Source organism: Caretta caretta, chromosome 1 (genome assembly GCF_965140235.1).
Source record: "Caretta caretta isolate rCarCar2 chromosome 1, rCarCar1.hap1, whole genome shotgun sequence".
Classification (NCBI taxonomy): Eukaryota; Metazoa; Chordata; order Testudines; family Cheloniidae; genus Caretta; species Caretta caretta.
In genome coordinates, this window is record NC_134206.1 from 331,060,137 (window position 1) to 331,087,497 (window position 27,361).

The following is a 27,361-nucleotide window of genomic DNA, read 5'->3' on the forward strand; positions in this document are numbered from 1 at the left end:
TTACTAACCAGGACTTAGAATATTACAACAGTAGTTGGGAGTGCAAAAAATCAAACTAAAAAAAACAACTCCATGAAGTGAATAATCATTAATGCCAAGGCAAGATAAATTTGATGGAGGCTCTGACTCACAAATCTATGGGTTTTCCTAACATATTCCTGTTTGAAGTGGGAGGAGATGAGGGAAGAGTATGCGATCATGGAATTAAAGAATGAGGTTGCATGGACAACCTCAAGTCTAGCATTTCTTAGTTTTGGAGTGCTTGACTTTGCTACCTTATCACACTTTTAATATAGTTATTTTGGATGTAGTAAGTCTATAAACCTAGGTTAGATAGAATCATCATAGTTCATATGCAATGTAAACCATTAACCTTGCATGAGGTCCACCTGCATGACTTGAACTTAGCCCTTTGTTTCACAGATATACTGTGGCTATTCACCCCTTGATGTGCTATAAAAGGCTGACAGGAAAGAAAGATTTAAATGACAAAGAGTGAGCTTGAAAGAGCTGCAGATAGGAACAGCTTTTAAAAATATTCTCTGCTGGATACCTCTCAAACAATCACATCTGAAATAGTAAACATTGGTTCTGCTCTGACTGAACTTGTTTAGACTGCTGTGGCATCTTAATGGGGAGGTACAATTTCTGGCAGCAGTACTTCATCGGCAGGTCTTCCTGTCACACTGTCCTGTGCAGGAGTTTCTGCTTTGACTGTCCCCGAAGCTATACAGAATGAATAATCCTCCTGTGAAGACTAGCAGATAGTATTTAACTCAAAGAGAAACTCCACAGATGAGTAATTTAAAGCTCAAAAGCCTGTACCTTAATTTTCTTAGTCTAAGTTTTTCTACTATGACCATAATCAAGTCTTTCTAAAGTAAATCAAACCTTTATTTGGCAATCTGAATTTGAACAAAGTTTGTGTCTCTTTTCTGAGGTTATTTTAAAACTGCAATAGCAAATGCACAAATGCAAAATAATTTATTTCAATAGTAAGGTGATCAATAGTGAAAGTCCTGGGGTTGTCCCCTCCAGACACCTCACCAGAACTTTAAAACAATAAAGAGACTGATCCTAGAAAATCCTTTACAGGTTTTACAGGGCCCTGTGCATCTTGGCACTGGATTTAGGGAGCCTGGTCCATGCTCCATGAATATTCACACGAGGCAAGTAGTGCATAGGTCCTGTGCTGACTGTCCGTACAGAGGTGAATTTTACACTCAGTGCATATATGATCAATACAATTCATATTTAGGTCTTGCTATGAAGGCTCAGTGCTTTGCTTTGCTTTAAAAAGCTCCTGCCCACCTTGGACACAACAATACAAGGGATTTGTCTTACAAACATAGACACACACTTTATTTTATCTGCATCCGGTGAGGCTTTTCCATTCCAATTTATTGTGTTAACTTAATGACAATAAAGATACTCTCCATGAGAGAGCAAATTAAACAGGTAACTAGTAAATATTTATGTCTATATAAATATATAGTGTGTTTAAGTATATATATAAGCAATGCTCTAAGTGTCATTTAGTTTCTTCCATTTGTGGAATCTTTTCAAAGTTTATTGCAGTGTACATTTTGCTGGAATTGGAAGTACCCCGTTTCTCTTTAGAGTTATACACTCTTAAGATTATATCTAAAGAACATAGATACAGCGGTTTTATTTTCTGTGAATATACACAAATAATGTGACGATTTATTATTAGTCTATCAGTCCATGTTTTTCTAATGTAATGATACATAACAGTATTTGTGAACTAGCCCAACTATTGATATTTCAGATGGACAATTCCATTTTCTAGTGTAAAAATCTGTAAAAATTTAACAAATTGGGCACATTATGGAGAACCCATTTTATTTTTTGAAATGGATGGATTAAACCACTAATTATCTAATATCATAATATAGTCATTAGTTTGGAAAAAAATGAAATTTAAAATTACCTTTGTGCACCATAACGATAGATATAAACTCTACATAAGGGTATGCCCTAATTTCATTCTTCCATTTGAGATGCACCATGAGAGCTATGTTTAATTAAAATTCTACGCAGACCATTGAAATGGAATTGCCAGAGCGCAAACGCGGGGCTGCTAGCTGAAGTTTGCAAGATAAGGTTAGCAGAGCATAGTTTAGTGCATAGCTGTTGTTAGAAGAATCTTCTGCTACATTTGCTTTAAGCAGCCTCGTGATTTTTTTCCCTGTCATTAAATAGTGGCATCTATTCTGTTTTCACTGGGGAACTGAAAGATTACATGAGGGCAATACTTTCATGTTTCATAAGATAGCCAAGATAGACATTTGAACAATACTGGATGTCTGCATTGCAGTTAATCTTTATCATTTGGTCCACTGTGTCTGGTGCTGATTGTCAGGGATGAGAAGCAAGCAGTAAACATTTATAAAAGGACATTATAATAAACAAAAAATGGAAGAGGCTACTACTCACAACAGTAATTTGAGTTGGGAAGATGACGAACTTACATTGTGCTTTCCAATTTTCCTTTTGCGACAATGGGATATGGAGTTTTATAAACTTTACATAATTTCTGCACCCAGCAGCATCACAGAAAGAACAACATTGTGTCAAAGATCTTTGCATTAATGAAACAAACTCTACTCTTTTTTATGCTTCTGAAACACCATTGACTTCAGTGGGGTTACCCTGGGTAACAGAGGAGAAATTTTAGTTCCATGTTGTTTACTTGGGCTTTTTAAAATCAATATAATATTTCACCTTAAGGTTAGATCAGCATTCTGATGGGATTTCTTCATATGATCTAGTGATTGTTTCAAGAAAATTTTTAAAAAATGTAAAGGTGAAAACCAGCAAGAGTCCTTTGCAGGGTTTGGACAATACAGATATCAAGTTTGGACATAGATATTCCTCTTTTTGTGACCATATATGTGCTGGGTATACAGTATATGCACAGTGTAAATTGTACATTTTACATTTATCCATTGCCAGAAAAGTAGAATCCAGTTAGAAGCACAGTGATCATTGTCAGTTACAAAAAAAAGAAAATCCAAACTACATGGCAACATTCAGGTACCTTGCTCACGATGCACATGAGCCAGGTTTTTAAATACAGAATGAGTCACCTACTTTCAAATGTGTTAAACGCTCAAGTATTAACAAAAAGTCCTAGGTTTTCCACCAGATCCACCAAAAAAGGTTTTTAAAAAAGATAAAACAGCTTTAATTTGCATACAAGCAGGTCATTTTAATAATTGATGGCAGAACCACCTCATTGCAGCCTACTTATACTAACAATCCAGATGCTACGTCTGCTATCTGAAAAGGTGCTACCTTTCACATCCATTCTTATTGGTTTCACTGTACATCCCAGGGGATGGAAAGAAGGGAAGCATTATGGATCTTCATATACGGAGATGAAGAAAATCAATTACCATCACCAACAGGAAGGACTCCTATTGTTGTAGTTCTTGCTGTTTGCCACATTGGGAATAGACACACAAGCCCTCCAAAGGTTTTGAAACAACAGCCTACATTGCATCGCTGCCCTATTATATGTATGTCAAGAGATTAATAAGAGAACATCTGAACAAAAGGACAGTGGGATTTTCCTTGCATCAGTCACAGAAAAAAGAGGTTGAAAAAGAAAAATATGCCTGCTGCTCCTGAAAGTGATTTTAGTGTCTGAGACATGGAAGAAATTGTTCAAGAAGAATTCACCCTGGTGAAAAATATTATCCCTTTAAAACTATCAAAGTCAATGTCAGCTTGAGTCACTTGCTAGGGAAAAAGCCAGTCACACAAATTAGGACTCCTTGTGGAACCTGTACAACAGACCTTCCTGATAATATTGAGTTTTTCCATTCACCAATCTGTGTTCTTTACTCATTTTGTGTTGATTTGACTCCTCTCTTCTCTTTCCCCATTCTTTATTCAGCTTGTGTCTTCATAATCTAACTACATCCTGGACAAGTGTCTCATTAATGTTGTGTTAAAAAAATAGTACAAGAAACATGTAATGTAGTCCAATTTGAATTCTGAACAGTTGAAGTTTCTATTAAAGTCCTTTATGAATACTAGTTAATCATCTAAGTTTAGGTGCTCAATGGATACTACAAACATCCAAGAGAATGTTTACATTGACTACACAAGAGGTTATAAGAAACAAATACAATAGCGATGTGGTTGCCATTTGGAAAGGGTTACAGATCACCTTACAAAACTCAGGAAAAAAGATATTGTATATTCATTCAGACAATTGTTCAACACGAGTCAGAGAAGTCCTTATAGGGCAGCCATCCATGTAGCATTTGAAAGCCTCATGTTGAAACCCATCTTCAGTCTGCTATAATGCTCTAAACTAACAGTTCGAGAAACCTGTCCAGGTTTGCAAATACTGGCCGTATTTAAAATTGGAAAATGCAGATCACTGATCCCAACTACACTATACTAACTTTCAAAACAAAGGATATGAAAAAAAATGAACTGGATCAAAAATTGAAGGCTAAATCTCTCACTGTCTTAACAACTCTTAACACACAGATAGATATTAGGACAAACAACCCTGCAATCACAAAGAAAGCAGCTTCATTCTTCAAATTCTTACAGACTCTTACAAACCACTCACTTAGAAAACCCACCAGCTCTCAGTCAAAACCATGTTTACCCAATTCAAACCAAACACCAAAATAACACTGTTCTCCAACTGCCATCCACATGTCGGTAAATCCCACAAACACATTGTCATTGCATTCCACAACCTGTCTGTAATTACAAACTATTTCACTCATTATTTATTCTCATGGATATGAGGTTGCATATAATTATTTCCCCGTGCAATGGAAACATTGAATGCCTGAGTGATGGTATACTTGCACTATAAATATATTTTAGATCTATTAAATACATTGGCTGTAGGGTGTTGACTGACAACCATTTATTTCCTTGAATACTACTCACTGCAATACATAATGTCTTTAATCATCTACATCTTGTGTCAATCAGTTTCAGAAATTAGTAATATTTAGTCTAGTCTATCAGTTTTTGTTTTCTCCCAGAGTTGCTAAAATAAGACAGTTACTTACCTGTATAGTGACTGTTGTTCTTTGAGATATGGTTGCAGACATGTATTCCATTCAGGTGTGTGTGTGCCTATTGCACCAAGGCCAGCGAACTTTACCTAGCAGTATCCGTAGAGGAGGTGCTTGCAACCTTCTGGCTCCCGTTCCTTTATTATTTAATAAATTATTACAATTATTTAAGGGCTGTACAATCCTGACCCCTCTCAGTTCCTTCACATCAAATGCCAATAGTTGAGATCCAATGCAGAGGGGTGGAGGATGGGTTTTGGAATACATGTCTGCACCTACATCTCAAAGAACTACAGTTACTCTATAGGTAGGTAACTATCTTTTCTTCTGTGAGTGGTTGCAGATGTATATTCCACTCAAGTGACTCACAAGCTGTAGCAGGTGAGCTTGGACTCTGCTTAAAGAATACTGCAGAACTGCCTTCTGAAGTTCGCATCCAATCTTGATGCAGCCATAATTGCATAGTGTTTGGTAAAAGTATGTGTGGAAGACCTGGGAGCAGCACTGCAAATGTTCAATATTGAAACATAGTTGAGAAGTGCCACTGACATCACTTGGGGCCCAGTTGAATGAGTCCCTGACCTTTGTGAGGTGTGGCCTGAGTTACTCCAAACACCATTGCAAAAAAAGGAAGTTATCCAGCTGGAAATAGTCCATGAGGAGATCACCCAACCTTTCGTGTGATCCGCATAGGAGACAAAAACATGACATAATGAACAAAATGGTTTAGTTCTCTCCAAATAAAATGCCAAACACAGTCTCACATCCAATACATGAAGGAGCTGCTCATCTGTGTTTGAGTGTGGCTTAGGAAAGAATATAGGTAAGTATTTTATTTGGTTCAGGTGAAACTACTTCAGACAGAAGGTTTTTGTATGTGGTCTTAGGGACACTTTGTTTTTGAAAATTGGGTATATGGGGGTCTTGCCAAGTTGCCATGGCTCAAACAGAGTACCCAGAAGGGCAGCCAGCACAGTATTAAGGAACTGCTTCTTTCACCAGTGGAAAAAATATGAATGATTCCTCTTAGAAATCCCTGAACCATGGAGTTTGAGAACATTGACTTCCCCTGGATCAGAGGATGGAACATCAAGATTGCCACTAAGTGGACCCTTCCCCTCGCCCCCCCCCCCCCCCGCCAATGAGTGAATGCAATGTAGCTTGAGAATTCTTTAAAGAATGTAACATTTTGTCAGTTTTCTCTGAAAATAAAGGTCAACTGTCAAAGGGTAAGTCCTCAATTGTCTGTTGGGCCTCCAGAGCCATACCAGAATTGTGCCACAAAGAAGCCCTCTTCAGAGTTACAGCAGAGGCCATAACTCTAGAGGAAGGAATTACCATGTCCAAAGCAGACAGTAGTGACTTACGGATGGCCACTCAATGGCCTTCCACAATGAAAGCCTTAAACTCTTACCTGGAGGATTTTGGCAACTTATCTGTAAATTGTGCTTTGATAAAAACATTTGCTGATTGGCAACATGTATTTGTAAGGTGTGGGAGGAAAATTTGTTCTACTTCATCAAGCTTTTAGAGTCCTTGTCTTTTGACTTATATCTCCCCTGCCTTAACCTCTCACTAGCTGCCATTACAACAAATGAGAGTTAGGCACCAGATGTGTGTAGAAGCACTCAAAACCAGAAAGAGGCACATAATATCTCTTATCAGTACGCATCACTGTAGGTGAAAGGATGCTGGGGTGTTCCCTATGGTCTTTGCAGATCCAAGACCATTCATCTATGGGGAAAGACACTCTCCTCTTATGGAGGGTATCTTGAACAAACGCAGCCTGAATACCCAAAGCTGAAGCCACATACCTCAGGAGGTCCAATATGTTTTAAATTCCTCGGGTACAGGGGAGGAAGACTCTGGCATTGCAGAGTCATCTGGTGGTAAAGAGGGTAATAGAAGCAGAGCCAATGGAATCTCCCATGGTGCCTGTACAGGGGTGCTGGAACAATTTGAATAGTGTGGGGGATGAGAGCCATTGAACCCATCTGTGAACCCTGTATATGATGAAAACCACTTCAAGCTAGGGGGTGCAGCCGCACCCCCAGCATCCCTAGTTCCAGCATCTATGCACCTGTAACAATGGTTCAGGCTGAACTAGTTCAATAGGAGCAACCTTTGTCTGTGGCTGCAGCACTGGAGGTTCAGGAGGAGAGGTTACCGCGGGAATAGATGACCTTACTCTGGCTTGAGCCAAGGATTGGGATCTCATCAACTGTGGAATATCCCAGCAGTTCCAAGGAGGATGTGAGCTTCAAAACAAGGTTTGAAATCTAGAAGCCTCTGTTCACTGGTTGAACCTTAGGCAGGGGACGAGGCTATCAAGGAGGCCAGAGCTTTATAAACCAGTGAGCAAGCGACCAGGGAGCTTTGCAAACAGGGGCCGCTAACAGGGAGTTTCGAGAGGGAGTTGAGAAGGGGAGTAGGAAGGGGGCAAGGTACACTTGCCATTCTTTAAAACCTTTATACTAAATTATAATAAAAACTTCTCGATTTAAACAAAACCCCTATCATTTACCTAAGTAACTGCAGGAGAAAATGCAGGCAGAAGCCCAGCAGCAGAGTGGGGACTATCCTGTTTATTGCACTCGGTGTAGCACGTATGATTACTTTCCCCGTGGGCGGGCGGCGTATGTGTGCATTCGGTGCAAGGAGCTCCTGGCTCTCAGGGACGGTGTACAGGCTTTGGAGGCCAGGGTGGCGGAACTGGAGGAGCTAAGGGTATGTTGATGAGGCTTTCCGGGACACTGTAGATTTGTCCCACCTCTGGTCAGACAGCCCCTGCACTGTTAAGGAGGGTGAAAGGCCCAGAGAAGGAGAACAGTCAACGGGAACAGAGGGAAACCTTCCCATAGTTGGAACCCTCCTTCCAGATGATGTTGGGGTATCCTCTTGCACTAAGGTTACCTCTCTGGGGGAGGGAATTCCAGTCATTAGAATTAGAAAAGGCAGGTGTTAGTAATCGGAGAGTCACTCATTAGAAACATAGATAGCTGGGTTTGTGATGACCGGAAGCACCGTATGGTGACTTGCCTGCCTGGTGCAAAGGTTGTGGATCTCTCGAGGCATCTAGATAGACTTATGTGCAGTGCTGGGGAGGAGCCGGTGGTCGTGGTACACGTAGGTACCAGTGACATAGGGAAGGGTAGGAGAGACATCCTGGAGGCCAAATTTAGGCTGTTAGGAAAGAGACTGAAATCCAGGACCTCTATGGTGGCATTCTCAGAAATGCTTCCAGTTCCATGCGCAGGGCCCAGTAGGCAGGCAGAGCTTCAGAGTCTCAATGCATGGATGAGACGATGGTGTAAAGAGGAGGGGTTTAGATTTATTAGGAACTGGGGAAACTTTGGGGATAGGGGGAGCCTATACAGGAAGGATGGGCTCCACCTAAACTAAAGTGAATCCAGACTGCTGGCACTTAACATTAAAAAGTTGCAGAGCAGTTTTTAAACTAAGAGATGGGGGGAAAAGCCGATTGCTGCACATGTGCACGTGGATTGGACACAGACTTCTCTTAGAGGAGAGTCTATTGATAGCGATTCTCTAGGTTTTAGTCAGGAGGAGGGGATGAAAGAGGACAAAGTATGGGCCAGATCAGACGAGAAACATCCACATAAAGAATCTGACACATCAGAAAAGGGCAGACAAATAAACAGTGACAAGTTTTTAAAGTGCTTGTACACAAATGCTAGAAGTCTAAATAATAAGATGGGTGAAAGAGAGTGCCTCGTGTTAAAGGAGGATATTGATATAATAGGCATCACCGAAACCTGGTGGAGTGAGGACAATCAATGGGACACAATCATTCCGGGGTACAAAATATATCGGAAAGACAGAACAGGTCATGCGGGGGGGAGGGAGTGGCACTATATGTGAAAGAAAATGTAGAATCAAATGAAATAAAAACCTTAAATGAATCCACATGTTCCACAGAATCTCTATGGATAGTAATTCCATGCTCTAATAAGAATATAACAGTAGGGATCTATTATCGACCACCTGACCAGGACAGTGATAGTGACGATGAAATGCTAAGGGAGATTAGAGAAGCTATCAAAATAAAAAACTCAATAATAGTGGGGGATTTAAATTATCCCCATATTGACTGGGTACATGTCACGTCAGGACAAAATGCAGAGACAAAATTTCTCGATACTTTAAATATCTTCTTGGAGCAGCTGGTACAGGAACCCACAAGGGGAGAGACAACTCTCGATTTAGTCCTGAGTGGAGTGCAGGATCTGGTCCAAGAGGTAACTATAACAGGACCGATTGGAAATAGTGACCATAATATAATAACATTTAACATTCCTGCCGTGGGAAGAACACCTCAACAACCCAACACTGTGGCATTTAATTTCAGAAAGGGGAACTATGCAAAAATGAGGAGGTTAGTTGAACAGAAATTAAAAGATAGAGTGACTAGAGTGAAATCCCTGCAAGCTGCATGGACACTTTTCAAAGACACCATAATAGAGGCTCAACTTAACTGTATACCCGAAATTAAAAAACACAGTAAAAGAACTAAAAAAGAGCCACCATGGCTTAACAACCATGTAAAAGAAGGAGTGAGAGATAAAAAGGCATCTTTTAAAAAGTGGAAGTCAAATCCTAGTGAGGTAAACAGAAAGGAGCATAAACACTGCCAAATTAAGTATAAAAATGTAATAAGAAAAGCTAAAAAGGAGTTTGAAGAACAGCTACCCAAAAACTCAAAAGGTAATAACAAAATGTTTTTTAAGTACATCAGAAGCAGGAAACCTTCTAAATAACCAGTGGGGCCCCGGATGATCGAGATACAAAAGGAGAACTTAAAGACGATAAAGTCATCGCGGAGAAACTAAATGAATTCTTTGTTTCAGTCTTCACGGCTGAGGATGTTAAGGAGATTCCCAAACCTGAGCCATTTTTTGTAGGTGACAAATCTGAGGAATTGTCATAGATTGAAGTGACACTAGAGGAGGTTTTGGAATTGATTGAGAAACGTAACAGTAACAAGTCACCGGGACCAGATGGCATTCACCGAAGAGTTCTGAAAGAACTCATATGTGAAATTGCAGAACTATTAACTATGGTTTGTAACCTGTCCTTTAAATCAGCTTCTGTACCCAATAACTGGAAGATAGCTAATGTAATGCCAATATTTAAGAAGGGCTCTAGAGGTGATCCTAGCAATTACAGACCGGTAAGTCTAACGTCAGTACAGGGCAAATTAGTTGAAACAATAGTAAAGAATAAAATTGTCAGACACATAGAAGAACATAAATATTTGCGCACAAGTTAACATGGTTTCTGTAGAGGGAGATCATGTATTACTAATCTATTAAAGTTCTTTGAGGGGGGTCAACAAACATGTGGACAAGGGGGATCCAGTGGACAGAGTGTACTTAGATTTCCAGAAAGCCTTTGACAAGGTCCCTCACCAAAGGCTCTTATGTAAATTAAGTTGTCATGGGATAAGAGGGAAGATCCTTTCATGGATTGAGAACTGGTTAAAAGACACGGAACAAAGGGTAGGAATAAATGGTAAATTTTCAGAATGGAGAGGGGTAACTAGTGGTGTTCCCCAAGGGTCAGTCCTAGGACCAATCCTATTCAACGTATTCATAAATGATCTGGAGAAAGGGGTAAACAGTGAGGTGGCAAAGTTTGCAGATGATACTAAACTGCTCAAGATAGTTAAGACCAAAGCAAACTGTGAAGAACTTCAAAAAGATCTCAAAAAAACAAAGTGATTGGGCAATAAAATGGCAAATGAAATTTAATGTGGATAAATCTAAAATAATACACATTGGAAAAAATAACCCCAACTATACATACAATATGATGGGGGCTAATTTAGCTACAACTTATCAGGACAAAGATCTTGGCGTCATCATGGATAGTTCTCTGAAGACATCCACACAGTGGATGTGCAGCGGCAGTCAAAAAAGCAAATGGGATGTTCAGAATCATCAAAAAAGGGATAGAGAATAAGATGGAGAATATCTTATTGCCCTTATATAAATCCATGGTACGGCCACATCTTGAATACTGCGTACAGATGTGGTCCCCTCATCTCAAAAAAGATATACTGGCAATAGAAAAGGTTCAGAAAAGGGCAACTAAAATGATTGGGGTTTGGTCCCATATGAGGAGAGATTAAAGAGGCTAGGACTTTTCAGCTTGGAAAAGAGGAGATGAAGGAGGAATATGATAGAGTTATATAAAATCATGAGTGATGTGGAGAAAGTGAATAAGGAAAAGTTATTTACTTGTTCCCATAATATAAGAACGAGGGACCACCAAATGAAATTAATGGGTAGCAGGTTTAAAACAAATAAAAGGAAGTTCTTCTTCACTCAGCACACAGTCAACCTGTGGAACTCCTTGCCTGAGGAGGTTGTGAAGGCTAGGGCTATAACAGGGTTTAAAAGAGAACTGGATAAATTCATGGAGGTTAAGTCCATTAATGGCTATTAGCCAGGATGGGTAAGGAATGGTGTCCCTAGTCTCTGTTTGTCAGAGCGTGGAGATGGATGGCAGGAGAGAGATCACTTGATCATTACCTGTTAGGTTCACTCCTTCTGGAGCACCTGGCATTGGCCACTGTTGATAGACAGGATACTGGGCTGGATGGACCTTTGGTCTGACCCAGTATGGCCGTTCTTATGAGGCCCTGTGGCTAGAGGTGTGGCATTGGTGGCCAGGAGGACATGGGACAAGGACCTCATTCTTGCTAGGGAGCAGTCCTGATATCAGTACCAATGGTGATTCCTGGGAGGTCTCAACAACTTTTGAGAGTGATACTAAGAAGGCAAGGGAGAGGAGGAAGATGTCTCTGAGCATGACCCCACGGAACCTTCCAAACAGTCCACAGACAGAGGAGGAGCAGATAAAGTCTAGCCTCATCCAAAGTCCAGAATGCAGGGTGCACTGGTACTGACAAAGGTAAAGCAGTTGGTGCTTTAAGTACTGATAGGAGCCTTGCGCTCATCCTCAGTGCTGGAGCCAGCATCGGTCTCATAGATGCAGTGTGCATGGACTAATCATTGGCACCGAAGAGAATACCTGCCCCTCAGTACCAAAAAGGTGGGCGATCTCAACTCCGCACCCTGAAGTGGAAGAGGTGCAGAAAACAGTGCCGACAATAATGGCAGGTCTGCAACCACTCCAGACAGTGCTGAGGATGCCAAAGTAGTCACTGCAGTGGAACCTTCCTGAATTAATGGAGAGCCAGGAACAGACAGACAAAGCAATTCTGATGCTGCCTGATCCGCCACTGGTGTGGAAACAGCCAGGGCTGACACCATCATCTGTACTGAACTCAACAGATGCTTTCCAGACTGTACCGAAGCCAATGTTATGGAGTCCACTTGCCCTCGCCATTGTACCAAGGAGTGCATAGACGGTCCTGCTCTATCTCACATACTGGGTGAAATCACAATGCTGATCTGCACTTCTCTTAGAAAGGGAGGAAGAATCTCTCCTAACTCTGGAATGGTCTCCATCAGTTTTATGAGATCTTCGTCCTAGAACGGTCTCTCTTCTTCCTGCGAAAGGAATCTGAATCTGTCTGAACTATAGCCTTGCTGGTTTAGATGCCCTCTGGCAGCCTGATGATCTGTGAAGGTCCCTGGTGCTGAAACAGGCCTCATGACCTGCTCCAGAAGGTGCTGATTCAAGAGCAAGTCTCTGACCACCTGTGTTCTCTTCTTGAATGACTTGCAGATGGAGGACTTTTCTTTAATTGCCTTAGCGATTGGCTGAACAAGAAGTAAGACTGAGTGGACTTGTACGCTTTAAAGTTTTACATTGTTTTGTTTTTGAGTGCAGTTATGTAACAAGAAAATCTACATTGTAAAATTACACTTTAAAGATAAAGAGATTGCACTACAGTACTTGTATGAGGCGAATTGAAAGATATATTTCTTTTGTTTATCATTTTTACAGTGGAAATATTTGTAATAAAAATAATAATACAAAGTGAGAACTGTACACTTTGTATTCTTTGTTGTTATAGAAATTAGTATATTTGAAAATGTAGAAAAACATCCAAAATATTTAATAAATTTCAATTGGTATTCTATTGTTTACCAGTGTGATTAATCACGGTTCATTTTTTTAATCATGATTAATTTTTTTTAGTTAACTGCATGAGTTAACTGTGATTAATTGACAGCCCTACAAATAACTGTATATATAAAATCAGCCCTTCTAAATGTACCCCCTGTTCTCAACCACACTAATCAAACTAAGAGGCAGTATCCTGGATAAATAGTGTGCTACCGCTGCCCCACCATTCTTCTAGTATAAACCCTTTCAACATAATCTGTTCAATTCATCAATGCTATGCAAATATTATTAGGCAAATAATCCAGTATTGCCAAACCCAAGCATTACATAATCATGAGTAAGACCCCCCAAATACCATGAGATTAGTTTAAAAATCATAAGATTTAACAAATAATCATTCTTGGCTCTTTTTATTTGCCTTCTGTTTGTCTGAGCCTTTGGTGTCTGTATTTTCAAACTTTTCTCCACAACCATGAGAGCTAAAAGCTTATATTTTACAACCTGAAAGCTAAGATTCTGATGTTGTTTTCTGACTGTAGGAGCTGGGGCTTTAACCGAAATGCCAAACATCATGAAACTCATGTTTTGTGTGATTTTATTGTTGTTGATTCTTTTTAATTGCAAGATTTGTCAGCAATCCTACTACAACTTCTCCATTGCAACAAAGAAACCTATAACAGTGAGAAACTATTAAGGGACTGCTAAACTGGTAATTCCCGTTGCACTTATTGTGTTCCTCAAGCAAAGTTATGCACTTATTTAAATTTTATCAAACCACAAAGTATATTAAAGCCTTTCAGAGATTATTACTTCCCCCCCTTAGCAACATCCACAAAGATGTAGGCTCTATAGAAACAACCAAAGGCCTCAAAAGTGCTTAAGCCCTAAAATTTCAAAAGGGGCTAGTGATTTTATGTGCCTCAATTTTGTACGCCAATTTAAGACATGTTAAACTATCCTGACTTTCAGAGGACAGATGCTCATACTTTCTGTAAATCAGGCCTCCTTAAGCTGTTTCAACTTGGGCTACAATAATTGAGGCACCCAAAATCACTGGACACTTTTGATCATTTAGGCTTAAGTGATTTAAGAGCCTAGATTACTGCACCACCTGTTGCCTGCCCCAAACACCTTTTCAAGATCCGAAGATAATATCTATTTCCTCTGAAACGTATAGAGGGAGAACATTAATGAGCATTCTCACTTTGCTAGCAGCTTGCTTCCCCTCAATAAATCTTATTTGATCTTTGTGCACAGATGAACTTATCATTTGTTCTATTCAGAGGCAGAAAATTTCATTGGTATTTTCATACAGCAGATAACAAGAAATATTGTTAAATATTAAAGCTTAAGATCACTTAAGATTCAGATTTTCCCCTCTTTGGTAATGAACTATAACACCCTCCATCACAGGAAGGAGAAAGTCCTCCATATTATAGTGCCCCTTGATATATATTAGCTAAAACTAGGGCCACATGATTTTTTGTGCATTGTAATATTCAGTAGGTAGCCCCCTCTGGGGCCTGCTGATATATAGAGTCCTGCAAATCTGTGGATATCTGTGAACCATGTTTGCGGATCACAGATCGGATGCGGATATAAATTTTGTATCCATACAGGGCTCTACTGTTATATATTCAAATTAATCTGATTTTTTTAATATAGCCTTCCAAATAATTCTTCAGAAAAAGTGGCTATTCTATATTTCAGGTCAGTGAATCAAATACTATGGCCTTATTATTAAAAAGGGATAGAGAAATGTTTAACCAATAGTAGCATCCAGATAAGGCTAAGACTAATCAAATCTCATGCTTTGAAGGGATAAACTAATTGTCTGTAAGTGGTCAGGAAAGAATGCTTTCTTCGTCTCCCATATCCATCTGTGTAAAATTGGATAGGTACATTTATCAGGGACAGGGCGGGGGTATTAAATTCCTCAGAAGCATCAGGTATTGGCCACTATTGGAGACAGGACCTACGTGGAAATGGATCAAAAGTCAGATCCAATATGGCAAATTTTACATTTCTTTCATTTTCTGTACCTTGTGACCACTAAATGGTATGCAACCAGACTGCAGTGCCTTGCACTAGGCACCTCATAAATTATTTACTACCATCCCTGGAGTGTTATAGTTTTTAGTAACACGTTCAACAGTTCTGGACAGTAGTCATAATTCTGGATTAGGTGTTCAGATACTATGATAAAGGGCATGGTATAAGAATATTAGATAGCTATGACAAATAAAACAGATTTGACAATGATTAAGATATTAAATAAACTAGATTTACACTACTAGATTAGAATCTGTATGTAATTCCTCAGTGGCTTCATTGTTTTTCTGTAGAAGTCTAAACAGAAGATGTAAAAATCACTTTGTATTTGTTTTGGTTTGTTGCATAATAGATAATACTCTGTTTCTGTTATGTATAATCACCTTCTGAAATTTATAGTAATAACTTACTCATCATTATACAATAGCATTAGTTATATTTATGGGGACACTCAAATTGCATCATTCCAAACTTTAAATATGTTAGAAATCCCTTGGCATTCTAATGTATGAATTTGGAAGATTATTTTCCTTTTATTTCAATTATAATACCATCTGCCAAAACGCACTCAGTCTCAAAATGTTTCTTTTCTGACAGCTTCAGAAAGGAACTTTGCATGAGAAACAGGCATCTGTTCTTTACTTAATCTAGAAATGACACATTTTGTTTGCATTCACAAGGGCATTTTGCAAATTTAGTGTCAATTAATATGCCAATTGGTGACACTGACAAAATCAGACTCTTAACTAAGTCACATTTCCTTCAACTGTTTTAACTCTATGGAATAAAAATACAGTGTAGTAAAAAGGTCTAACCACATTTTGAGTATTCATTTATTAATATTCTCTACCTGTTATAATGTTCGAACATACCAGCACTTATATTACATATGGAAAGGCAAAATAATATTTGCACATTAACATTCTAATAGTTTGCATCAATTCCATTTTTTCTTTTGTTTTGTGAGATGTCATGAAACTGAAAATTGGCAGCAATTTGCATCACGTACATTCCCTTCCCCTCCAATGTAGAAAACTGCAGGAGGCTAAAGTTTTGTAAACCTTTTGTTAGTGAGACCTAAACCACACAAACCTCAGCTGTAGTTCATGGGAACCTTTCCTCCCCACTCCCGCATTTTAGAAACCTAATGCACTAAGTCAGGCCACCTGCTCCACAGAAGAGGCCTCTTGAATATTTGGAAGAAATGTTTGAAATCCACTTTTCCAGTCTCCTGAAAACTAAAGCTACTCTCAGAAGACACTGAGGTGCAGGCAGTTTGGTAAACCACTGCTCTCTCCCACCCAAAGATACACAAAGGAAGAGGGGAGCCCAGCCATGTTGGAAGGCAAGGAGAACTTGTTTGTGGGGCATGGTGTGTGTGCATCTCAGCTGGTCATTTATTGCAGAACCCAGGCAAAACTCAGCAGTGGGAAACAAGAAAAAATTGCCAGGAACCAACCCCCCCCTTTTTTTTTCGCTGATCCTGCTGTGAATCACAATCACCAAGTTTCACACAGAATAGGTCATAAGCAACCAGGAACTTAAATCCTGAAGATTGTTTAAATATAGGCCTCCTCAGAGCGAGATAACTTATTTCAGCCCAGGTTCTCCCATGACCATGTTTTAGTTTTCCAGTTCCCCTGTGGGCTCGGTGAAGGTCTCCAGACTTAGAGATACAAAGGATGAAGAGGGCTGTAGCCCACAAAAGCTTATGCTCAAATAAATTTGTTAGTCTATAAGGTGCCATAAATCCTCCTGTTCTTTTTGCAGATACAGACTAACACGGCTGCTACTCTGAAACCTTCCAACAAACTGTCTTCCTAGGGTGAAGCCATGTAATACAACTTACACGAACTTACTGCATTGGTTGTAAGTATTATTATTCCTTTTATAACTTTTAGAAAACCACCAGTACTACAGCCTCCATGACACCTGTGAAACAAAGGAGCTCCTGTTGTCATTGGCTCAGTCAAATTCAAAGGGTAGGGGAAAGGGAGAGAAAAATAAAGAAGGAAAAATGGAGCTGAGCATGGGAAAGAACTGACAGGAGAGTGACAATGAAAGACGGGAGACACACATCTGTCAACTGAACAAGGGATCTGGACATCTCAGAGCCATGTTGAAACAGGGGCTTCTTCAGGAAGACATCCAACCCCATATTTTGTTGTTTGACATTCTCCCCCTAAATGAGAATGAGGTTCTCTCTTCCCTCACCTCCTCTGTTCTCAGATTTCCTCTCTTCAACATCCCTTTTGAAAATGGCCCAGTCATCTCTAACTAAAGAGAAAAAGAGAGTAGCAGTATGAAAAAAACCCCAACCTTTACTCTTTCCACTTATGTTCCTTTATTCATAACAGCAGAGTTTTTCCTGCAGCAGCAGCTGCATCGTTAAATTAATTCAGACTGTAACTACAAAGAGAAAAACAAATATATTTTTATAAGTTTATAGTTTGTTAACGGACTGGCAAGTGACTGCCTCTGCCAAAGGTGCTGTAGGTGCACAGTGCCAACTTTGTTTTACAAATATGGCATCTTCACAAGCCAGGGAGGACTGACTTTCACTAGTATCAGTGGAAGGGAGAAAAAATTAGCCTAAAATGCATGTAGCATACAGTTCTCCACATTTATAAGGGTTTTTATGGAAGATTGGGGCTTAGTTTGTTCTCATTATACAATTATATTCTTTTTGTGGGAAAACAGACCAGTGAACCAGATGTGAAGCTAGTCTGCGAAATATAAGGACCTAATTACATATCAAAGAAGAAAACAGGGACCAGTCTAAATCCACAAATCCTGTCTGTAATTCAGTACAAAAAGCAGGTCTAGGAACTGATCATATATATATAATCTGTAAGCATGCAGAATTTTCTTCAAAGAAATTAAGTACTGCAGGCAAAAACATACCCAGTTATTGATCAGAAAAGTAAAGAACGAACACATGGAGAGTACCACACTAACTGAAATACCAAGGGAAATAACTGTGCTGAGGCATAGGAATAAACTAGTTTTGTTGCTATTTCTGGGTTGAAGATCATGAGTTATAATCCTACACTTGGATCGGGTTTTACAGAAGCATAGACAATGCAGTACAGCACTAAGCAGCACTAAATCATGAGAGGTGTCAGCCTTTGGATGAGATGCAAAATTAAGGTCCTTTCTGCCTTGCTATGTCTGCTCTCCACATGAAAATTGAAGACCCCCTGGTCCTTCTCAGTAAGAATAGGGGAAAACCCTAGAGTAACACCCAACATTGTATCTCAATCAAAACACAATCTAATGATCAAGGCTGAGTAGGAACTATGGCCAGGTGCATACTGGCTGCTCCATTCAGCTACAAGTACAATGTGATACAAAAGTCTGTAACTCACATGGGATAAAGTGCTTTGAAAGATCTTGAGTGTGACAGGGATTATATAAAACCAAAATTCCATTTGATTTTCTGTGTCCATCTAAGGCTCTTCAGAGAATTCTTGAAGTTCCATTTCTTCTTTTACCAAGAATAATTAAAACCATTTACTTATTTCAGGGCCATGGTCTCAAACATTACAAAGATGGCATTAATTTTCCTATATTCATGACTATCATACTTTAAATGCTCAGAGGCTGAAGTTCAATGACTAATTATTCTTTGCGTACATTTCTAGAGGCCAGACCCTCTGATTGATAAATACTATATATCCTGCTTACCTCAGACAACTGGGAACCTTGTATCCAACTCCATTCTTAGATCCATCAAGGCAATTTTCACTTCCCCTCAGAGTACAGATGTAAAAAATTTTTTGTCAGACAATATTTCTGATCTAAACTCCATCTGCTGTCTGATTTGAAGTTCTGACTTCTGACTTTCAGTTGTTATCAGAGTTCTGAAATTATTCAGTAAAGTGAACTGAGATAGCTACTGCATTTATTAATCACCAACATCCCCATCCTCATATGTTAGGGCAGGAAACTAAATGAGACACTGAAGGAGACAATGAAGTTCATGCAGAATACCTGATTAAGCTACTGTGTAACTATCAAAAACCTTGTGGCCCATATCTAGCCATGAGAGCTCCTTTACTGATTCTAAATCCTGTCTATTCAGACAACCACATCTGACTCCAGCAGGCCGTTTTTGAACTAAAAATAACATGCAACAGTACCTTCCTTGCACTAGTAAAGATAATCTGTTGCAGATAAATAGAATAATTAACAGCACTTTATAGCTTCAACTATCCTTCCAGACTCGTGGGATCAGGGAAGCACGTTATAGGCTGACAGATGAACAGTGCGAAGAGTGTTTGACTTTCTGCGCAATATGCCTTCGTAAATATCAGGAGGGATCCAGTGTCATCTTCTTTTAGGATCTCATCTTTACCACCACCAAAACTAGGAGAATTTATTACTTTTTATTTTTTAAAAAGTGTTTTCTCACAAGTGTGGAAGTTCTGGCCTAGCTATACTGGTGCTCACCTTACTCTAGGTGAGGTATGGCATTCCCGTTGGTTCCTCACATGTTGCCAGGCTGTTTGTGAGAGGCTCAGGTTGGGAGCTACAACAGCAAAGCATTGTGAGGCACCCATGTTTGTGGGGCAAGTGGTGACAACCCCTCACTGGTCTGGACTGCACCTCAAAATGTGACAGTCACACTTCCACAATGCTCAAGAACCACTGATCCTAAGTAAATCAGGGCCAAGCACTGAGGGAGTAGGACAGACAATTTGAGATGAGGGAGTTTGGGTTTGGGGAGTTGGTGCTTTGACCTGACTGGCCCATCAAAACAACTACTTTGGATTTCTGGGGTGTCTGCAAGGGACCAGAGCTGGAGTCGAAGCAGTAGGAGAGGGAAGCCGAAACCTATAACCCTAGGACCTCTTTTTGACAGATCATGTCAAGGAGGAATGAAATATCAGTGCATCTGCTGAGGCCAATAGTGCTTCCTGACCAGGGCAGGTGTATATAGACCGAAGGACTTAAAGGTGGCTCTAGAGTCCTTGAATCCATGGAGCTTGCTCCGTCTGGTCCGAGAATAGAGAAGGACCCTCAAATGCCAGGTCTGGAGAGTATTATGGACTTCACAGGGATGTGATCTATGCATGGCAACTGTGGAAGCCACGGTTCTAGCTACCTTTTGTCCCTGGACTTTATTGCTGCCACCACCAAGCATCTAACAAATATAACAGCAAAAGAGCCCACTTGGAAACATCTTTCCCCCCAAAATCCCCCCAAGCCCTACACCCCCTTTCCTGGGGAAGGCTTGATAAAAATCCTCACCAATTTGCATAGGTGAACACAGACCCAAACCCTTGGATCTTAAGAACAATGAAAAAGCAATCAGGTTCTTAAAAGAAGAATTTTAATTAAAGAAAAGGTAAAAGAATCACCTCTGTAAAATCAGGATGGTAAATACCTTACAGGGTAATCAGATTCAAAACATAGAGAATCCCTCTAGGCAAAACCTTAAGTTACAAAAAGACACAAAAATAGGAATATACATTCCATTCAGTACAACTTATTTTATCAGCCATTTAACCAAAACAGAATCGAACGCATATGTAACTAGCTTGCTTACTGACTTTTTACAGGAGTTCTGACCTGCATTCCTGCTCTGGTCCCGGCAAAAGCAACCCACAGACAGACAGAACCCTTTGTTTCCCCCCCTCCAGCTTTGAAAGTATCTTATCTCTTCATTGGTCATTTTGGTCAGGTGCCAGGGAGGTTGTCTTAGTTTCTTAACCCTTTACAGGTGAAAGGGTTTTTTCCTCTGGCCAGGAGGGATTTAAAGGTGTTTACCCTTCCCTTTATATTTAGGACAGTCCTTTTCTGCAGAACTGCTGCCTAACACTTGGTCCGTAGTCTGTAGCAGTGCATCGGATTCTTCTGTCCTAAGTGCAGGACTCTGCACTTGTCCTTGTTGAACCTCATCAGATTTCTTTTGGCCCAATCCTCTAATTTGTCTAGGGCCCTCTGTATCCTATTCCTACCCTCCAGCATATCTACCTCTCCTCCCAGTTTAGTGTCATCTGCAAACTTGCTGAGGGTGCAATCCACACCATCCTCCAGATCATTTATGAAGATATTGAACAAAACGGGCCCCAGGACCGACCCTTGGGGCACTCTGCTTAATACCAGCTGCCAACTAGACATGGAGCCATTGATCACTACCCGTTGAGCCTGATGATCTAGCCAGTTTTCTGTCCACCTTATAGTCCATTCATCCAGCCCATACTTCTTTAATTTGCTGACAAGAATACTGTGGGAGACCGTATCAAAAGCTTTGCTAAAGTCAAGGAATAACACGTCCATTGCTTCCTCTCATCCACAGAGTTAGTTATCTCATCGTAGAAGGCAATTAGGTTAGTCAGGCATGACTTGCCCTTGGTGAATCCATGCTGACTGTTCTTGATTGCTTTCCTCTCCTCTAAGTGCTTCAAAATTGCCTCTTTGAGGACCTGCTCTATAATTTTTCCAGGGACTGAGTCAGCTGCATCCACACCCAGCTGCAGTGACATGCAAGCTCTCTGGCCATCAGCCTCCCAGCCTTGGACCCCAGAGCAGTACTGTCCTGCCGTGGTCAAATCTGCCCAGCATATGAGTTTAATACCCAATCCACCTCTCCCTCAATGTGAAGAGGACCATGCACACGTGTAGTAACCAAGCTGAAATTTTCCTCAGGCACCTTAGTCAAACGCACACTGGCTTGGATTAAAACATAAAATAAGTTTATTAATTTCAAAAGGATAGATTCTAAGTGATTATAAGTGATAGCAAACAGACCAAATCAGATTACATAGTAAATAACAAAACCACAAACTGATCTGAACATACTAGATAGGTAGGATATAAATTAGCAAATTCTCACCCTGAGTGATAAACAGGCTGGCAGTATCTTAAGGCACAAGCTGTCCTTGCTTTGCAGCTTGGGTTTCTCAGGTTTTCATAGACATGCTAGAAATCCCTTTAGCCTGGGATCACCTCCCTCAGTTCAGTCTTTGTTCCTCAGGTGTTTCCAGGAGTGTTGTTGTAAGGAGACTGAGGTACCCTCATGATGTCATTTCCCGCTTTTATATCTTCTTTCCACTTGCTGGAAAGCTTCCTGTGATCTGGGTCAAAGCGTTCCCATTGTGTAGTGCTATTTCTGAGAGGTTTCTATTGTACAGAGTTCCTGGGGTAATTCTGTGCTTGTATGTCCTCAATAAGCCATTAACATTGTTTGGCCTTTTTACTGTTGTACCTGAAAGGCTGCTTGTGGATGTTTTCAACCTCACAACACGTTTTAGTAACACATACATAGCCAAATTTCATAACTTCACATACGATGATAGCACATACAGTCCAACGAGATATTAATGTCTAGCAGATCAAGATTTTTAGAATGATACCTCACAAGGCATACTTAACATATCCTAATAATATGACAGTGGTGAATAAGAGGGTGCCAGGGTGTCACAGGACCCATATTTGATAAAATGTCCACCAGGTGATGTGAGGACTCCCTAATCTCCTCAACTTGTACACTAAAGTATTCAGCTGCTCTCTTTAACAGTTCCTGACAAACTGTAAAATCATCAGGAGGAGGTGAAGTTGTCTGGGATGAAATGGCCTCGTCTGCAGAGGATGAAGAGGAAGCCAAGACTGGAAGGGGTAGAATCTTTTCTATTGGCTGTTCCTCTGGTTCTGGAACCTTTTCTTGATGCTTGGTACCAGGCCCAATACTGGACTCTGGGGACAGAGCCACTCAGTGCACAGACTCTGCCCTTCTAGACAAGGGCACTGAGTACACATGGTATGGGGAAGCTGGGGGGAACCCACAGTGTTCCAAAATGGCCACTGGTCTGGGCCACATTCCCATGGCAAGTTCCATTGAATGGTCATGGTGGTAGGAGTGAAGAGAGGATCTTTGAGGAGACCAACAAGTCCTGCTTTGGGGTTGTGAGGTATAAGATCTCACCTCTGAGTCCGATGAAGAAGATTCCTCTTCTTCTAACCATTGTGAGTCTGATCCAATTGATGCCGGGGACTCGTGCTGAAAGCCTGGCAATAGGCAGAGTGACATCATCATTGCAGGCTTCCCCTTGCATGGTATCAAGGGTCCACCTGCCTGGGAAGCAGGGATCTGTGGTACTGGAGGTTAAATCACTGGCAGACAGGGCAGCGTTGCCAAGGGATTGGACTCTTGTAAGGAAGGAGACACCTGCAGAGAGGCAGAGCAGATTTCTTGCTGCCACAAACACCTCTGGGGTAGTTGGCACTGTGTCGGTCCCTTGTTGCAGTGCTGAAGAAGTTGACAGTGCCACTTCTGGCACTAGGCTTGATGGTGCTCCTTGCCATGGTGGAGCCAACTTAGGCACCTATTTGAAGGAGCAGTGCTTAGGTTTCAGGTGCACTCTACTTGACTCCTTCTTGCCCCTCTACCAGACTTAGTGGGTGGAGACCCTTCCCTGGCCAGGATTCTAACCATCAGATGGGTGAGCTTCCAGAACAGCCTCCCAGTAGGAGTTCTGGGGCAAACAATTAATTTTAAGAGAGAGCTAGACATTTATGAGTGCAATTGTACAACAGGGCTGCTTGTGCTCAGCATGTAGGGGATCACTTCCAGTTTATGTCTGATGTTCCTAAAAGCTCATGCTTCAGGGTTTCAACCAGCCACCTACAGGGGTCAAGAAGGGATTCCTTCCTACCCCGTCATTTATTCTTTTATCTCCTTCCTCTGAAGCGTTAGGGATGGCCACAGCTGGAGATGTGACATTGGATGTGGAGGGCCAGGGCTCTGAGGTGGTACTTAGCAGTCTCTTGCTCAGTACAAAGGAACACCTAACAAAGGAAAACACCTTACAAACACGGGTGTAGTTTGGGGGAGTGCAAAGTGTGTGTGGGGTTATGCGAGGGTCTGTGCCACTTCCTCCCCCCCGATTTCTGTGAGCACTGAGCTGCCCTGCAGGGCTTGCTCTGCTCAGCCTGCAGGGGGGAGGAGACACTGTGGGGAGGGGGGTAAAGGAGGCTCTGTTCTTCCCACTCTGTGCCTCCCCCTCTGGCATATTTCAGCTTGCTGGGAGCAGGAGGGGCGGGATGGAGCAGCTGTTCTTCTGAGCTCCTGGACACTGCCAGGGCAGCTGGATGCTACCTCCTGGGTACAAGTGCCTGCCTGTTTCCAATACAACGGTAAGTGCCTGCGGTGGTGGAGAAGGCAGGGCAAGGGGTGTGGTGGGGTGGAGGGAAGCGACAGTGGGCAGTGGGAGGAGGATGCGGTAGGGGACAGTGGGGAGAGGAAGTGGGAGGCCATGGGGAAGAGAAGGTAGGGTGACCAAATGTCCCGATTTTATAGGGACAGTCCCGATTTTTGGGTCTTTTTCTCACATAGGCACCTATTACCCCCCACCTTCTGTCCCGATTTTTTACACTTGCTATCTGGTCAGCCTAAGGGAAGGGGATATGGGAATGTGGGGGGGAGGGGGAGAGCAGGGACCTGGCCTGTGGCCTCTGCTCAGCAGCAACAGCAGGGAGGTGGCAACAGCAGCATCAGAGCAGTGACATCACCGCTGCAGCCGGTGCTGGAGTGGCTGCCAGCAGCAGCTGGGTTTCCCCTGGTAAGCCAGCCTGTCCCCCCTTGCACCAGCAGCCCATGTACCACTCCAGGTGGGGGGAGAGAGGCAGTGACCCCAGGGAACTGGGTTCAGTGTGAACGTGTGTGCGTGCATGGGGCCCCCCTGCTCCGCCCCTGCAAATATAGCACTCAAACTAGGCCTATGCTTACATAACCCCATTTGTATGCACTGGATGTAAGATGTAAATGATCAGTGACAAAAACAGACAACATGGCCATATGTTCTGGTACAGTAGCATGTTATAGTCCATTAACACCCCATCACCACGACACAAAAAAAGCTGCAAAGATAATGTTATCTAAAACATCGTGCTGAAGGGGTGAAATAAGGATGAGACAATGACTGTAAAATAAATATGACCAAAATGGCTATTCTTTTCCTGTCTTTTCCCCTCATGATGCCCAACTCTCTCTGCACTTCTGCTGCCCACTCATCACTACTGAAGATTCTCCCACCATTTCCTTTGCTACTGCAAGGTATCTTGATGTTATCTGTGAACAGTAGCTCCATTTATATTTCACATGCTGTTAAATCTTGCAGAAGTTGCCTTCTAAATAGCTCAAGTAGGCATAAGTTCTTAATCCTGGTCCCCATACTGGCAGCCTCATGACTCAATTTCTGCAATGCTCTCTATCCTCGTGTACCAAAATTCCCTCTTCTGTCAGCCTAAAACCATACAGCACATCTAATGTAGGTTTCTTTCTCGAGTCTAGGTTTGCTGACCACAGATGAGCTGGATCCCTTCCTATATCAGTGTCAGAGGCAGATAGAGCTTGCACTGAACATAGTGAAGGGACTGTCTCATTAGGTTCTTGCCTATGAATATACTGCCTCCAAGAAAGCATGCTGCAAAATACGGCTCTCTTTCTCCCGCTTTTCCTTCAGAAACAAATAGTTACTCACCCCATACAGTAACAATGGTTCTTCAGAATGGGTGCTGCACTCTAGGTTTGCTTATGCCCCCTGTGTCTTTGAGGAAGATTTCCCATGGCAGTGTCCATTTGTCCTGCACAAGCATGTTACTCAGTCTTGTGCTTCATGCTGTTAGATAGCACCGCCCAGGCAAATTGCACTCCGTTCATTCTCCACCACAAAGCTCCATAGCAGAGAACTCTAAAACTGAGGTGAAGGAGGGCAGCTAGCGGAGCACCCATCAGGGGACACATCTTGAAGAACCAGTTACTACATGGTGTGAGTAACCATTTTTTTCTTCTTCTTCCTCTTCTTCTAGTAGTGTCCTGATGGGTGCTCCACTCTAGGTGACTATTGAGCAGTCCCCTTTAAGGAGGACAGGGCTTCAGAATCAAGTCCTGTATTGAAGAAAGTATAGCCGAGACAAACGCAGCATAAGAAGCTGAGTCATGAGTTATTGTAGAGTGCTCAGCAAAGGTATGTACAGATGTCCAAGCTGCAGCTCTACATATTTCAATGATGGGAACATTTTTGAGAAAGGCTGTAGAAGTGGAAATACATCTCGTAGGGTGAATTTGTATGTCCGAAGGTGCTTGGAGATTACAAGATTGGTAGCAACAGCTAATGCAGTCAGATATCCACTTGGAAAGTCTTTCTTTAGAGACTGCAGACACTTTTCATGTCTCTGATTGAGACAAATAATTTGGGAGTCTTTCTGAAAGGTTTAGTTCTGTCAAGATAGAAGGCCAGGGCTCTCCTGACATCAAGTATGTGCAACAATGCCTAATCTTTATCTAGGTGAGGTTTAGGGTGGAAGATCAGGAGACAAATGGGTTGGCTAATATGCAAAGTGGAAGATATTTTTGGTAAAAACTTGGGGTGTGGTCATAATGTGACCTTGTCTTTGAAAAATATTGTGAAAGGCAGGTATGACATAAGGGCACTTATTTCCCCAACTCATTGAGCCAACATGATGGCTACCAGAAATGCTGCTTTCATCGACAAATGGAAGAGTGAGCAGGTAGCCATCAGTTCAAATGGAAATCTTTAAAGATGTTTAAGAACCAAGTTGAGGTCCCAAACTGGAGCAGGATGTTTGATGAGTGGAAAGAGATTTCTGAGGCCCCTAAGTAATCGCATCGTCATTGCGTGAGCGAATATGGAATAACCTTCTATGGGAAAATGAAAAGCTGTGATGGCTGCCAGGTGGACTCTAATGGAACTCTGCAACAGCCCAAAGATTTTTAGTTTTAGGATGTAGTCCAGTATATCTGATAGCGATGAGGTTGTCAATGGAACGTGTTTGAGGTCACACCAGCAGGCAAATCTTGTCCATTTTTGTAAGTAAGTGTAGCATGTAAATGGTTTTCTGCTGTGTAATAGCAAAACTCCTCTGGTACCGAGAATGTTGTCAGTACCATGTCCTGAACTGTACCATGTACCATGTACCATGCCTGCACTGAAGTGATAATGGCTGAGGGAGTTGACAGTAGCAGAGGCATTGACTTTCTAATTTCCTGGAGAGTGCTTGATCCCCGCTCTGCCCCAGGCCCCGCCCCCACTCCACCCCTTCCCCACAAGGTCCCACCCTACCCCGCCTCTTTCTGTCCCCACCCCGCCTCTTCCTGCCCTGCTCCACCCCCACCCTGCCTTTTCCTGCCCCATTCCCCACATGCC

General features: G+C 41.6%; 1 protein-coding gene across 20 annotated transcripts in view; it reads right to left on the bottom strand.

Annotated features, from left to right (window-relative positions):
• The window catches only part of MAGI2 (membrane associated guanylate kinase, WW and PDZ domain containing 2), a 1,189,595-nt gene that overhangs the window by 255,907 nt on the left and 906,327 nt on the right, over positions 1-27,361 (bottom strand). The window lies entirely within an intron of this gene.